At 36.1% G+C, this 17,039-nt stretch overlaps 1 pseudogene; it reads left to right on the top strand.

Annotated features, from left to right (window-relative positions):
- The first annotated feature begins 16,553 nt into the window (after nt 1-16,553).
- LOC138984966 (U6 spliceosomal RNA) lies at nt 16,554-16,650 on the top strand (annotated as a pseudogene).
- The last annotated feature ends 389 nt before the right edge of the window (nt 16,651-17,039 follow it).

Genomic DNA, 17,039 nt, shown 5'->3' with positions numbered 1-17,039 from the left:
AAGAATGAATGAAATACTACATAGCACTGAATATAAACAAACTACACAGCCACAAGGCTAAATCTCACTGACATAATGTTGAACAAAAAAACATGAAATGAATATCACATATAGCATGATTCCTTTCATGTGACACTTAAGAAAAAGGCCGGATTCGTCTATAATGATAGAAGTCAGAATAGCAGTTATCTCTGGGTAAGGGTATTGATTTTAGACATGTTTCTTTATCTGGGTGGTAGTTTCAAAGATGCACATGTATGTAAGAATTCTTTGAGCAGTACGATTACAATTTGTATGACTGGGTGTGTTCTCAGATGTGTCTGACTCTTTGAGACCTCATGGACTGTAGCCCAGCGGGCTCCTCTGTCCATGGAATTATCCAGGCAAGAATACTGGAGTGGGTTGCCATTTCCTTCTCCAGGGATATTCCCAACCCAGGGATCAAACCCAAGTTTCTTGCGTCTCCTGCATTGGCAGGTGTAGACTGGCAGGTGGGTTCTTTACCACTAGTGCCACCTGGGAAGCCATGATTTATATACTTCACTGATAACACATGGCAGTTGTGTTCCAAAAGGGCAAATTTGTTAAGTATAATTAACAGTTTTATGAAATTTTCTTTGCATTGAATGAAAGATGTTACTTTGCAATTTAAATCTATTGTTGATTATTTCACCCCGTAGGGCATCAGAGAACAAACATATATCCTTTTTAAGTATTTAATATATTCAAAGTCTCCATCTACTGGTCCCAAGGATGCTCTCCTCTAGTAGACTATCCCAGTCCCTTCGACCAAGAGTCCCTTTACTTGATTTATTATTCCTAATTGTAGAGATTCCAAAATATTTTTTGACAAAGAAATGACATCCTGATCTCTTGGATAAAGAGCCTGAATACTGTAGTCATGGCTCTAGGGCAAATTTAAATATCAGTTGCCTCCACAATTTTGTACCTCTCTCTGACCACTATGAGCTAGAACACTGTTGCTTTATTGATTATGAGCTGCTGCTGCTGCTAAGTCACTTCAATCATGGGCTGCCGTCTATGGGGTCACACAGAGTCGGACACGACTGAAGCGACTTAGCAGCAGCAGCAGCAGCAGCAGCTCATAATCAATAAAGCAACAGTGTTCTAGCTCATAGTGGTCATTCTAAGACACAGTTTTGAAAAGCACCATGCAGGCCTGGGAAGATGGCTCTTTTCTCACAAGAAGCATAGCTTTAAAAAAATGGTGTGTTGCTTTTATGCGCCTACATCTATATTCAGTTCTGAGAGTTGTGAAAAGAAATACAGATCTAAGAATGAAAGGTAAGCAACTTATTTTTCAAACTGAACTCTTCTACTTCAGTTAAACTGTAAATCACTTATATTAGTTCTATAACTAGACTAATTTGGTCTGAGCTCTTGAAATAAAATGTTAGCACATTGCTTTCCATTGGCCAGGGTTTCTCGGCCCTAGTATTATTGACATTTGGATGGGCTAATACTTTGTTGTAAGGGATTTTCCTGTGCATTGAAGGATAGCACCTCTGGCTTCTACCTGCCAAATGCCAGCAGCACCTCCTCCCCAACCATGATGAAGGAAAGTATCTAAAGACATTGCCAAATGCCCCACCACCCATGTTAAGAATCACTGTTTCAAGTCATTCATAAAAACACTGTTTAAACTTTATGATATAAATTTTCTACCAGGCTGACTTTTAGGAAGTGTAGTATATTGCTCACCATTCATATAAATTGAGGATTTCCTAAATAATACTATTATTTTTGCCATTAAATGTATGAAAGTCCTAAAACTGAGTAGTTTTAATATCTATTCTTGAAAATCTCACTAGCCTCTCTTTGCATGCTGAGATCCTGCAACAAGGAAATAAAGAAGTTTCACTTTAAATCATAATTAGTCATGGAATTCTACCAGGTTCTTCTGTCAATACCAACACCTTCTGAAATCCCCTCATAGAAATGGTACACCTACCTGGGCAGTCCATTGTAGGTGCAACAAGGTGGAAGGCATGTGGATTCAATCAGTTCAGTGGAAAATAAAGCTGTGCAGGTGGCATCTGGGAAGGTGGAGAAGTAGATTGGGAAGACTGACTCAGAGAAGAACTGGAATATGAAGACAGGTCAGTGAGTCAGAATTTCCCCTTTGTTCCCAAACTTAAAAACATGGATTTTCTACTAGAAATTGTGTTTAAATAAATACTTCCAAATAACACTGTTAGTTCTGTGGTACTGCTACTTTCTGGCTTAAATAGTGTGTTGGCTTTTATAGGGAACTGAACCAACACTTCTCATGTTTAAATGAAGAATGGAATTGTGAGTACCAAGCTACTTATTTGCAGAAGAACTCACAGAACATAATTTGCTCCTAAATTTAGAGCCTTATATGAATGGGAAACATGAAAAGATGGTTTTATTCTCTAGCGCAGAGTCATTACACTCCATTTGCAGGTTCTGTTGCTCAGGGAAACCACAGCAGTACCTGCAAAGTCAACATCGTATAGAGTCTGACTTTGTGATCCTTTAGGGAAAACAAGAACTCTTCACACCTTTTAGCATCTGCATGGCAGAAAACAACATAATATTGTGTGCTTTGAACATCGTTTTTCACAGAAATGGGGGCTCCAAAATTTTTCTAAGTAACATCTTGACAGAATGGGCTTCTAACTAAGAGGATATAGTTGGTGTGTGGTCATACTCAAAACTTGGAGAACTGAAGAAAGAGAAGTAAGTTCCATTTGCATCCCTTCCTAACAAAACTCTCTTAGCCCCAATTTCCTATCTGTAAGAACAGAGTATTTGTAGTTATCAGAAGGAGCCAATCAAATCTCACAGTGACTATGTATGGTAGGAATCCAATTAATTTTATTCCTTTCTCCTTCCCACCCCTTCACTCATGAGATACCATGAGCTTTTGTTTTGTTGGAAAGAGAATGACAGAGAGAGAAAGTGAGTAGAGAAACAGAAAGCAGACAGAGTGCTTGGTCATTGAGAAGCTAAAAGACAATTGATTCATTCTCTAGTACTTCAAGAAAGACTATAACAGATATTTTATTATGATGCTGAAAATTTGTGGTCTTTTCCCTCTGTGACAAAGTCAAGTTATCTTGAGAAAACCTTATTTTATAAAGTAGACAAGGATTTGTAAGAAATGAACCCTCTGTTCTATTGTAGTTAAGAATATGCCAGGAAAACTCTAAACTTTGCAGCTGATTCTTTCTATAGCCCCTTCTGACCATGGAATTCAGAAGACACTGCAGCCCAACTAGTTGGAGACAGAAGTAAACTTAAACTATGCCTTCATCACCAGTCCAATGACAAGGTTTTGTAGCTCCTCACTCTTGCCTTTCATACTTGCCTTTCTGCCAAGGTTGCATCGTTGTAAAGTGGTGAGCTTTCAAAATATAAGCTATAATACTCATATAATATCAGACAATTCATTCACCATATGAAGTATAATTCAATCATTATTAATTAGTGTACTTATGATTATCAGTTTATAATAGACATTATCATATATACAGTTGAAATGTTAACCAAGACTGCTGATAACATAAAGGATATACTCAGCTGTAATCTTCACCTAGATTCCTGAGCTCATAAAGCTTGGTAATATAAATTTATTTTCATCTTCATTGCTATTAAAAAAATTATACCTGAATCCTTAAAAAATGGTTGTTCCTATTTCCTGAAAGACTAATATTTGCTTTAATTATGAACTACACCATTATTTGCCTTGTAAAGGTATTTTTGATTAGGTCTATTTTAAATAAAACTGCATTTTTCTCAAGGACAACTTAATACATAGGCATTAAAATAGCTTGAGTTGATATCTTTAATAAGCCATAACCAGATAATTAGGGGCTATAAAGGATTAATTTTTCTCTTACATTATCAAAGAGCAGCTGTAAAAGTACAAAATCCACTGTTAAACATGTGTTTACAGTTCTAATGGCAGATTTATAAAGTACTGTGTTTAGCAACGGTTTCTCTATCATGGTTTTTTTTCTTTTGACAGAATCGAAAACCCTCTTTCTTTTTTGAGCTTAATGTTGAGGTTCCATGGTAACTGCCTTTTTATTTGGTTTCCTTTCTTAGCCTTTGTTGTTCTATTGCTTTGCTTTTAAGTTGGAAAAATATTTTGCTTAAAAATACAGTATAAGAAAATCAACAAGCTATTATTCAGTGTATATAGTAATTATGAAGACTTCTCATTTCAAGAAAAAAACAGACTTCTTTTAAAGTTTTGTGTTAGGTCACAATACTAAAAAGCATTACACTGGAATCATAGGAGTGGAGCAAGTGGCTGAAATACTAGATTGAACAATTCAGTGTTCCATTTCCTTACATTGTTCTACATTTTTTATTTTCTTAATGTTTATAATCTATCAATAGTTTGTAAAAATTAATTATAGAGAAGCACTGAACATTGTGAGAATCTTCAAACATTTGCAACTACAAATACATGCTTAAGTAGTCCATGGTCAAAGGGAAATAGCTATAAAAATACGGAGAATTAAATGAAAGTGAAAATACAGCATGTAAGTCTTAAGATACCCCTAAAGCAGCACTGAGAGGGAAGGTCATAGTGCTAAATACTTACAGACAAAGAAATGCTTCAGATCAATAATTTAAGTTTCTATCTGAATAGGAAAAAGAAGAGCAAACTATATCCAAAGAAAGTAGAAAAATAAATAATAAATGTAAGAACAGAAATCAATGAAATTTAAAACAGTAAAATAAACAAAATTAATAAAGCAAATCCTTGTTCTTAAAAAAAAAAACTTATGATTGATAACTTTCTAGCAAGATTAACAAAGATAAAAAGAGATAAAACACAAATCACCAATATCAACTGAAACAAGATAACCTGCAGCACCATAGGATAATTACAACTTTATTCTCATAAATTTAGCAACTTAGAAGAAATGAACCAATTCCTCGAAAACTACAAACTATCATAACTCAGTCAAGATGAAATAAACAACCTGAATAGCTCCATAACTAATTAACTAAATTAAGGTCACAATTTAAAAAGCTCACACACACACACACACACACACAAAATGGTATCTTCATGCCCAGATGGTTTCACTGGAGATTTTTATGAAATATTTGAAGAAGAATTAAGTCTAATTTTATACAATCTCTTCCACAAAATTAGGAAAAAGAAGAAACACTTTCAAACTCATTTTATGAGACTAGTATTATCCTGATACAAAAACCAAATGAAGAAAACAAAGATGACAGAGCAATATCTCTCAAATTTAAATGCAAAAATTTTCAAAAACATATTAGTAAACCAAACCAAGCAATGTAAAGATTCATACACCATAAATAAATGGAGTTTATTTTAGCAATTAAAAAGTGGTTCAATATTTGAAAATCAATAAATGCAAGACAAAAATATCAACTACTAAAGGGGAAAAAATCACATGATCAAATCAATTGATGCATTTAAAGCATTTGACAAAATTTAACACCCATTAATGAAGAGAATCCTAAGAATAAAGGTGCACTTCCTATATAGCCAATATTTTATAATATATAAATCTATTAAATAGCAATAACCTCAGATACGCAGATGACACCACCCTTATGGCAAAAAGCAAAGAGGAACTGAAGAGCCTCTTGATGAAAGTGAAAGAGGAGAGTGAAAAAGCTGGCTTAAAACTCAACATTCAAAAAACTAAGATCTTGGCATCCAGTCCCATCACTTCACGGCAAATAGATGGGGAAACAATGGAAACAGCGAGAAACTTTATTTTCTTAGACTCCAAAATCACTGCAGATGGTGACTGCAGTCATGAAATTAAAAGACGCTTGCTCCTTGGAAGAAAAGCTATGACCAACATAGACAGATTATTAAGAAGCAGAGATATTACTTTGCCAACAAAGATCCGTCTAGTCAAAGTTATGGTTTTTCCAGTAGTCATGTATGGATGTGGGAGTTGGGCCATAAAGAAGGCTGAGTGCTGAAGAATTGATGCTTTTGAACTGTGGTGTGGGAGAAGACTCTTGAGAGTTCGTTGGACAGCAAGGAGATCCAACCAGTCAATCCTAAAAGAAATCAGTCCTGAATATTCATTGGAAGGACTGATGCTGAAGCTCTAAAACTTGGCCACCTGATGCAAAGAACTGACTCATTGGAAAAGACCCTGATGCTGGGAAAGACTGAGGGCAGGAGGAGGATGGGGACAACAGAGGATGAGATGGTTGGATGGCATCACAGACTCAATGGACATGAGTTTGAGCAAGCTCCAGGAGTGGGTGAAGGACAGAGATGCCTGGAATGCTGTAGTCCATAGGGTTGCAAAGAGTCGGACACCACTGAGCAAATAAACTGATTAAATATTGAACCATAATGTTGCACAATGGAAATTTATATAATACAGTAAGTCGACTGCATTTTAAATAAAAATGGGTGGAGGAAATTCTTAAACCTCATAAAAATCATTTACAAGAAAATCCAGAACTCACATAATACTTAAAGGTGAAAGATTATGTTCTTCTTCTATTAATGAGAATGAGAAAAAAGTGTTTTTTCTCACCATTCTTATTCAACCGATTACTGAAATTCTAGCGATTGCAATAAAATGTCCTATATAAAATGGAAAAGAAAAACACTATATTTGCAGATACCATGATTGTCTACATAGAAATACCAAGGAATCTAAAAGGAAACAAGGAAGAAGAAAAGAAACCTCAAAAACATTCTGAAACAAATAACTGAGCTCAGAAAGATCGCAGAAACCAAATTCAAAAGTGTAATATCATTTACAAATGCTCCAAAGAAAAATTTTAAATTAGGCATAAATCTAAAATATATATATAGAATATATATAACAAAAAATTATAAAATGTTAATCAAAGAAATAAAGAAGACTTAAATACTTAGAAACATAATATTCACAGATTAGAAGACTCAACATAATAAAACTATCAACTCTTCCTAAAATGATATACAGTTTAAATGAAATTCCTATCTAAATCTCTGCAAGCTTTTTATAAACATAGACAAACTTTTTAAACTATTTATAGAAATTAAAAGGCTCTAGAATAGTCAAAACAGTTTTTAAAAGACTGAGTGGGAGGAATTCTTTTCCCAATGTCAAGACATACAATTTAGCTATAGTAACCAAGACAAATTGGTAATGGTGAAATGATATATACATCTATCAATGGAACAGAATGAAAAACTCAGAAATAGATCCACAGAAATATGCCCAATTAATTTTTGGCAAAGGTGCAAAAGCAATACAACAAGGAAGGATAGAGTTTTCCATAAATACTGCTGGATCATTTGAGCATACAGTGGCAAATAGGGGGCTGAGATGACAAAGAATCTGCCTGAAATGCAGGAGACCAGGGTTCAACCCCTGCATTGGGAAGATCCCCCGGAGAAGGGAATGGCAACCCATTCCAGTATTCTTGCCTGGAGAATTTCATGAACAGAGGAGCCTAGCAGACTACAATCTACATTTGAACCTCAATTTAAACCTCACATTTTATACAAAAATTAACTCAGTTTAAAACATTAAACTATAAAAGATCTCAAAAAATAATTAAATAAATAAAGAGAGAGAGAGAGAGAGAGGGAGAAAATATTCAGGACCTAGAACTCAGGTCAGTTCAGTTCAGTTCAGTTGCTCAGTCATGTCCAACTTTGTGTGACCCCATGCACTGCAGCATGCCAGGCATCCCTGTACATCACCAACTCCCAGAGCTTGCTCAAACTCATGTCCATCAAGTCGGTGATGCCATCCAACCATCTCATCCACTGTCATCCCCTTCTCCTCCTGCCTTCAATCTTGCCCAGCATCAGGGTCTTTTCCAACAAGTCAGTTCTTTGCATCAGGTGGCCAAAGTACTGGATTTTCAGCTTTAGCATCAGTCCTTCCAAAGAATATTTAGGACTGGTTTCCTTTAGGATTGACTGGTTGGATCTCCTTGCAGTCCAAGGGACTCTAAAGAGTCTTCTCCAATACTACACTTCAAAAGCATCAATTCTTCAGTTCTCAGCTTTCTTTATAGTTCAACTCTCACAACCATACATTACTACTGGAAAAACCATAGCTTTGACTAGATGGACCTTTGTTGGCAAAGCAATGCCTCTGCTTCTTAATAAGCTGTCTAGGTTGGTCACAGCTTTTCTTCTAAGGAGCAAGCATCTTTTAATTTCACTTTCTAAACTTGAACTCAAAACTTGATCCCAAAAACACAATCAAAAAGAGGAAAACAATGAATCATACCTCATCAAATTAAAAACCTTTTGCTCTGTGAAAGACTCACTTAACAGAATGAAAAATAAGTTACAAACTGGGAGAAAATATTTGCAAATCACATATCCAATAAGAACTAGTATCTAAAATATATAAAGAACTCTCAAAATTCCACATTCGAAAATAAACTACCCAATTAGAAACTATAAAAACCATGCAAGATATTTTACAATAAGGATACATGGATGATGTATAAATAAGCACTTGAAAAGATTTCAGCATTATAAGTTATTAGGACAATGCAAATAAAACTTCAATGAGATGTCACTTTTTACCTATCAAAATGGCTAAAATAAAAAACCAGATACTGTGATAAAATCATATAGTCACTAGAGTTTAGAGAAACCAGATCACATATGCATTGCTGGCATGATTTTCTAATGATACAGTAGTTTGGAAAATAGCTTTGCATTTCCTTCTGAAATTAAAATGTAACTTACCATCTTACCCAGCAATTACATTCTTGGGCATGTATCCCCAAAAAATGAAAACTTATTTTCATGTAGAAACATGTACACAACGTTCATTATAGCTTAAATAATAATAGCTAAAATCTGGAAAAAACCCAAATGTCCTTCAATTGTTAATGGTTAGCAAATCCACCCATGGATTCAGTTCAGTTCAGTTCAGTCGCTCAGTCGTGTCCAACTCTTTGCGACCCCATGAATTGCAGCACACCAGGCCTCCCTGTCCATCACCAACTCCCGGAGTTCACTCAGACTCATGTCCATTGAGTTGGTGATGCCATCCAGCCATCTCATCCTGTGTAATCCCCTTCTCCTCCCCCCAATCCCTCCCAGCATCAGAGTCCTTTCCAATGAGTCAACTCTTCGCATGAGGTGGCCAAAGTACTGGAGTTTCAGCTTTAGCATCATTCCTTCCAAAGAACACCCAGGACTGATCTCCTTTAGAATGGACTGGTTGGATCTCCTTGCAGTCCATGGGACTCTCAAGAGTCTTCTCCAACACCACAGTTCAAAAGCATCAATTCTTCAGCACTCAGCTTTCTTCACAGTCCAACTCTCACATCCATACATGACCACTGGAAAAACCATAGCCTTGACTAGACGGACCTTTGTTGGCAAAGTAATGTCTCTGCTTTTCAACATGCTATCTAGGTTGGTCATAACTTTCCTTCCAAGGAGTAAGCGTCTTTTAATTTCATGGCTGCAGTCACCGTCTGCAGTGATTTAGGAGCCCAAAAAAATAAAGTCTGACACAGTTTCCCTATCTATTTCCCATGAAGTGATGGGACCAGATGCCATGATCTTCGTTTTCTGAATGTTGAGCTTTAAGCCAACTTTTTCACTCTCCTCTTTCACTTTCATCAAGAGGCTCTTTAGTTCCTCTTTACTTTCTGCCATAAGGGTGGTGTCATCTGCATATCTGAGGTGATTGATATTTCTCCCGCCAATCTTTATTCCAGCTTGTGCTTCTTCCAGCCCAGAATTTCTCATGATGTACTCTGCATATAAGTTAAATAAGTAGGGTGACAATATACAGCCTTGACAAACTCCTTTTCCTATTTGGAACCAGTCTGTTGTTTCATGTCCAGTTCTAACTGTTGCTTCCTGACCTGCATATAGGTTTCTCAAGAGGCAGGTCACGTGGTCTGGTATTCCCATCTCTTTCAGAATTTTCCACAGTTTATTGTGATCCACACAGTCAAAGTCTTTGGCATAGTCAATAAAGCAGAAATAGATGTTGTTCTGGAGCTCTCTTGCTTTCTCAATGATCCAGTGGGTGTTGGCAATTTGATCTCTGGTTCCTCTGCCTTTTCTAAAACCAGCTTGAATATCTGGAAGTTCACGGTTCACGTATTGCTGAAGCCTGGCTTGGAGAATTTTGAGCATTACTTTACCAGCATGTGAGATGAGTGCAATTGTGCAGTAGTTTCAGCATTCTTTGGCATTGCCTTTCTTTGGGATTGGAATGAAAACTGATCTTTTCCTGTCCTGTGGCCACTGCTGAGTTTTCCAAATTTTCTGGCATACGGTATCCTGCCGGGGACCAGCCCCGGCTGATCCAGGGAATTCGAAGCGGGGATGGTGTCGGCGAGGATCAGGAAACAATTGCTTAATTAAACATTAATTAAGGATATAAAGAGTAATAGAATGAGGATAGCTCAGTGAGGAAATTCAGTGGAGAAAAGAGGCTGAATAATTCAGCCAGAAGGTAAGAGAAAGAACGACATGGTGAGACCAAGTTTCGGTGAACAAGGCCCGCACTTTATTTTCCAAAGTAGTTTTTATACCTTAAGTTATGCATAGAGGATAATGGGGGAAGGGGTAGAGTCTTGCAGCAAGCCAGGCTTTCTTCCTGCAAACTTATCATATGCAAAAGCTTAGGTGATTTGCATCATCTTCTGGCCTGGAGGCCTGTTAACATTTTAAGACTTTTTCTTCAGAAAATTTATTTTTCTCTAAAGGTGATTGGTCAGGAGCCACCCTCCAAAAGCATTAGATAAAGTTGCATTCCTACAGAGCAAAGGTGTGGTGGGCTATAACAAGAAAAAGAATTAACTCAAGGGTCCCAGGTTACAAACATTAAAGCTACTATTTACACCAATTATATTAATCAATACACTGCCAGGGACACAGCAGGTAAGGGATACGGAGACTTAGCAGCAAACATTGGCCCAACAAGTGAAAATCCCTTCACCAATACAATTTCTAATCAATCTTTTAACTGCTCAAAGGAATCTGTATTTAGACAGTTTAGAACATCTCATGCCTCTCAGTTTGGAGGCTCTGAGCAATCACATGTGGCCAGAAAAACCTATTCAGGCAGGCTAGAGGACTTCCAAGGGAGTTTGTAGGTTGAAACACTGTCACACCCAGGAATTATTAACTGGAGCTGTAAGCTAACTCTTTTTTCAGAGAGAGGTAATGGGGGACAGCCCCCCGTAAAGTCAGAGGTGTAGGTGAAAGCACAAAGCAGAAAGTAGGCAGACTCTGGTTTTGGGGGTAGATTGCTCGAGAATTTCCAGGGAGACTCCTGAGGCTTGATCCCGCCTTTGCGTATGCCAAGCCTCCTTCCTCATGACCTTTGCCAGGGGCGGAGCTCGCTCCCCGAAGTATCCATAATACCATGGATTACCAATCAACAATAAAAAGGAATAAACTATTGATAAATACAACTTGGATGTATCTCAAGGAAATTATGTGAAGTAAAATAAACCAGTGTCTTAGATGCATACGGAGAAGGCAATGGCACCCCACTCCAGTACACTTGCCTGGAAAATCCCATGGATGGAGGAGCCTGGTGGGCTGCAGTCCATGGGGTCGCTAGGAGTCAGACACAACTGAGCGACTTCACTTTCTCTTTTCACTTTCATGTATTGGAGAAGGAAATGGCAACCCACTCCAGTGTTCTTGCCTGGAGAATCCCAGGGACAGGGGAGCCTGGTGTGCTGCCATCTCTGGGGTCACACAGAGTCGGACACGACTGAAGTGACTTAGCATAGCATAAAGATGCATAATGTAGATTTCATTTATATAACATTCATAAAATAACACAAATGTAAATATGGAGAACTTAGTAGTAATTAACGCAGATTAAAGAAATGGGAGGAAAGGATAAATCAAGCTCATACCCTTGAGGAGGGTAGCATGAGGGTAACTTGCAGTGACGGTTAAGTATTGCAGTTGTGGTTATACGAAGCTACATACAACAAAATTGCCAGAGCTATTCAAACATAGGTACATACGCATACACACACAACTGCATGTATAAATGGCAAAATCTGAATAACCTCAATGGATTGAACAAATGTTAACTTACTGGGTTTGATATTATACTACTACAGTTGTGCAAAATATTAACATTAGGAGAGGCTGGGTAAAGGGTGCCTTGGATTTCCCTGTAAATTTCTTTGCACATTCCTATGAATATATAAACATTTTAAAGTAAAATGTTTTTACTTTAGTAATAATTTTTAATTTAAAATTATTTTTAAATATTTTAAATTATTTTTTAAATTATTTAATTTTAAAAATTAAAACTATATAATTTAAATTAACTAAATAATTAAGAAATAAATGAAACATATCAAGAGTCTAAAATGCATGCAAAGTCAAAGCCAAATGCAGATCCTCCAGAATATTATTTTACAACAGCATAATGTTTTTAAAGTTATCATATACCACTTTCTTATTAACAATGAAATAAACAAACTTGGTCACACACTTGTATAAATCCATAATCTAATTTCATTTATCTTTAATCATTTCTTCCTTAAATATGTTGTGAATTTTTAAAGAATAATTATAGTTGATTTGTCTATGTTGTTAACTGCTTCATTTTATATAACCTGGGTGATAGGAATATCTTAATTTATATTACATAGTTTTTAAAAAACTATGAAGGTTAGGAAGTCATTTGGAGGTGACATGAAAGAGTCACACTTTTTCCCTTTGAAGCATTTTTACAGTGAATTCCAGGATAGTTTCAAACCAATTCATATTATAAAAGATTGTGTCATTTAAGCTTTAAGAGATAAATGAAAAAAATTTGGTCATTTTTCTGTATACTTCTTGTTTTAAACCAAAAGTAACTTTAAAAAGAATCACATTTTGAGATAGCATTTAATATTCTTGAAAAATGACTGAAATATTTTAGCATGTTGTTGCCATTATTTAGTCAGTAAGTGGTGTCTGAATTGTGACCCCATGGACTGTAGCCCGCTAAGCTCCACTGTTCATGTGATTTCCCAGCCAAGAATACTGAAGTGAGTTGCCATTTTCTTCTCCAGGGAATCTTTCCGATTCAGGGATAGAACCCACATTTCCTGCATTGGCAATCAGATTCTTTACTACTGAGTCACTAGGGAAGCCCATGTTTTAAACATTTTTCAGCCAAATTTATGGTTTGCTATTTTTCCATGTTAAAACACATAGATTTAATTCATTCATTTAAACTGCTAAATTAAGTTGCCTTGTGTGGCTATATCCCTGCTTACTTATCTATTTTCCTTAATGGTAGTGTTTCCAATATTTTATTATTACACAAAATTCTTCAATAGAGATGATATTTTTCATGTCTCCAAAGGACAAGAGATTTTAAATTAAAATACTCCATGCTGAAGAGAATTATTGGTAGGAATACAAGTTGATACCATCTTTCTGGAAAACCATTTGGCAACATGTGCCAAGACCTTAAAAAATATGCATACTCATTAACCCTATAATGTTACTTCTAAAATATACTATTCAGTGGTTCTCAAACTGTGATCCCCAGACCAGCAGCATCAGCACAAGCAAATCCTCAGAGGTCTACCTCAAACCGGAGAAGGCAATGGCATTTATTGAGAGTTGCTATCTTAAGTTGGAGAAGGCAATGGCAACCCACTCCAGTACTCTCGCCTGGAAAATCCCATGGACGGAGGAGCCTGGTAGGCTGCAGTCCATGAGATCGCTAAGAGTCGGACACGACTGCACAACTTCCCTTTCACTTTTCACTTTCAAGCATTGGAGAAGGAAATGGCAACCCACTCCAGTGTTCTTGCCTGGAGAATCCCAAGGACGAGGGAGCTTGGTGGGCTGCCGTCTATGGGGTCGCACAGAGTCGGACCCGACTGAAGCAACTTAGCAGCAGCAGCAGCAGCTACCTCAAATCTACTCGATCAGAAGTTTTGAGGATGGGAGTAAACAATCCATGGCTTACCAAACTCAACAGGTGATTCTAACACTGCTGCTGCTGCTGCTAAGTCTCTTCAGTCGGGTCCGACTCCGTGTGACCCCATAGAGGGCAGCCCACCAGGCTGCGCTGTCCCTGGGATTCTCCAGGCAAGAACACTGGAGTGGGTTGCCATAGCCTTCTCCGGATTCTAACACTAAAGCTCAGTAAACAACAGTTCTAGATAAATTATTAGAAAGTCTCAAGAATACTCACTGTAGGATCATAGTTAAGAAAAAAAGTCTGGACTCACCCTCAATGTCTTCATAAATCTTAAAAAAAAAAAAAAAGATGATATAAATAATGAAGCAAATACAGGATGAAAAATTAAGTATGTGGGAATATAGCTTTAATATTATACTATAAGAAAATGGCATAATCTAAAGTTGTGTATAAGTGATATCCTATAGTATTAGTCTTTTTCTGCCTGAATTATTTTGTACATGGGACCTAAGAAAAACAACAAATTGGTGAATAAAGCAAGAAGGAAGTAGACTGTCAGAACAAACTGGTGGTCACCAGCAGGTGGAGGGAAGGGGAGAAGGGCAATATATGGGTAGGTGATTTAAAAGAAGGGTTATTTTGAGAATACATGAAATTGTGTGTAAAATTTTTGAAAATGGTAAACCATTATGTAATTTAAAGAATTTTTCATTCAGTAAAAATGCTTTAAAAATTAGGGGAAAAATAAAATTGTATATATGGCAAAATCATAACTTTTAAAAGGTGATATGTAACCAAAGATATTAAGAATTTTCACATATATGTACACATACATATAGTCTGAATTAATATATTTACATTTAGTTAATATATTACTCATTTATGCTATCATTTGAAACCCCTCTAGATGCATTAATGATTAAAATGATAAATAATGCTTATATTTTTATAAAAATAAATAACTTGCTGACTTTCTTAAGCCCATATATCATGGTGCTTTGATGTGCAAATAGGTTTGCAACAAGGTAAACTGAGTTTTTAAAAGATGTCATCTTATGCAACAATTTGCTTAGGATTGACAGTTAAAGGTTATATTTAGATGATGTCTATAACATGTATTCACACATATTTTAAAAGTCTATTAAAAGAAATATAGGGAATGTTAAAACTGGATGGTGTGATATCTAGTGAAATACAGACTTAAAATCTATGCCATTAGAACCTGCAAATTTATAAGCACGAGCTTTAAATCTGTTAGCAGTTGAATTTCTACGTAAAGTTCTCACTATTCTCTATGGTTATCAAATGGAATGTTATAACCTCAACATTCATTTATATAATTCAAATGTTATTTATCCCATTACACATAACCCCATTATTTTTTAAATAGCTAATATAATTTTGCTCACATCTGATGCATATATCAGGATCAAAATTTAATTCTAATTTTCCTGAACTAGAGAATAGGTTTTGTCTGAGCTCTGTAGAACATTTAACTTTAACTTGTAATTCTCAGTATGCTTCTATTACATTCACAGAATAATAGGGAGTATGCCTGCAGGTAGTTTAGTACTGTTAAACTCCTATGGATCACAATGAAATACCATGTAGCCCAGCATGCTTTATATTTCAAAAGTTGTGGGTTGTTAACAATATACTTTTATTAAAATTCCTATTAATTTTGCTGTCAATCTGAATATAAAATTACTTTATCACTTTTCTGTAGAATAAAAAAGTGAAGAAAATATTACTTTATTTCTGTTTATCTGGCCAAAAATGGAAAAAGAAATTTAGAATAAACCAACTATATTATAGTCTAAAAATAGACAGTTTTTGAATATTTTAGTACTGAAATGGCACAGTTATACATCTATTCATGTAGTGATTTGTTAAAATGATATTTAGTATTGAGCCACGGAATTGTATGAAGCATTAAAGATAGGGCAACTAGCAATAATTAAACCTCTGCCCTCATGAAGCATTAGTTCTAGTGGGAGTAATAGACAGTAGACACATAGCAATTCAAGTACTGATACCGTGATAAAGAAAAATAGGAGTATTACCTAAAAAATGAATCTGAATTAAGCATGAAAAGTGATTAAAAGCACTCCAAGGATAAAGCAAAGCTTATACAAATGACCTAAGGTGAGAAATGACTGAGCGACTGAACTGAACTGAACTGAAGGTCAGAAATTGCTGGTGAGAAGTGCTCCGAGGAGTACAAGTATATCAGAGTGGCCAAAGAATTGTGAGCAAGAGAGACCAAGGTACCAGATGAAGCTGGGATGAAGACAAGGACGGATAATCAGGCCTCTGTAAATCATGGTGGGATATTGAGCTTCTCCTGGTTTGATGTGTCGAAAAGTCGCCCCTGGATACTGAGGGAGAGATCATGAGCGAACATCATTTAGTGTCAAAGAATGGAAAACATGAATTAATTTCTTTTGCAAACCATGATAAAGAAAGTTCTGGATTTTGCATGAAATGTTAAATGTTCTAAAACTGCAAGTAGAAATACAGATATCAATTTCAACATTGGAATGAAGACTTCTTAGTAAAGAGTAAAAATATATATATATATATCTATTCCATTTGATCTCCTACCTTTCTTCTCTTTTAGTCCACAATAAAGACCTGTCAGCATGTCAGGGTGGTGCTTCCTTTGGTAATATATACATGAAAATTGCAGAGAAGATTAGCATGGCCCCTGCACAAATATGACACAGACGTGCATATGGTCTTCCATATTTTTAGGTTGTTAATAGAGGAGACCCTAAGAGTTCTCTCATGATAAGTTTTCTTTCTTTTAGTGTATCTATATGAAACGATGGATGTTAACTAAATTTATTGTGGCAATCATTTCACAGTATATGTAAATCAAGCTATGACGCTCTGTACCTTTAACTTATACAGTGATATATGTCAATTGTTGTTGTTGTTCAGTTGCGCAGTCATGTCCAACTGTTTGCGACCCCATGGACTGCAGCACACAGGCCTCCCTATCCCTCACCATCTTCTGGAGTTTGCCCAAGTTCATGTTCATTACCACTGAGTCATCTGTGCACATCAAATGACCAAAATACTGGAGCTTCAGCTTCAACATCAGTCATTCTGGTGAATATTCAAGGTTGATCTCCCTTC

The sequence above is a fragment of the Bos mutus genome, chromosome 2, assembly GCF_027580195.1.
Source record: "Bos mutus isolate GX-2022 chromosome 2, NWIPB_WYAK_1.1, whole genome shotgun sequence".
Lineage (NCBI taxonomy): Eukaryota > Metazoa > Chordata > Mammalia > Artiodactyla > Bovidae > Bos > Bos mutus.
The sequence above is the reverse complement of the archived record's forward strand: the minus strand, read 5'-3'. Positions and strand labels throughout refer to the sequence as shown.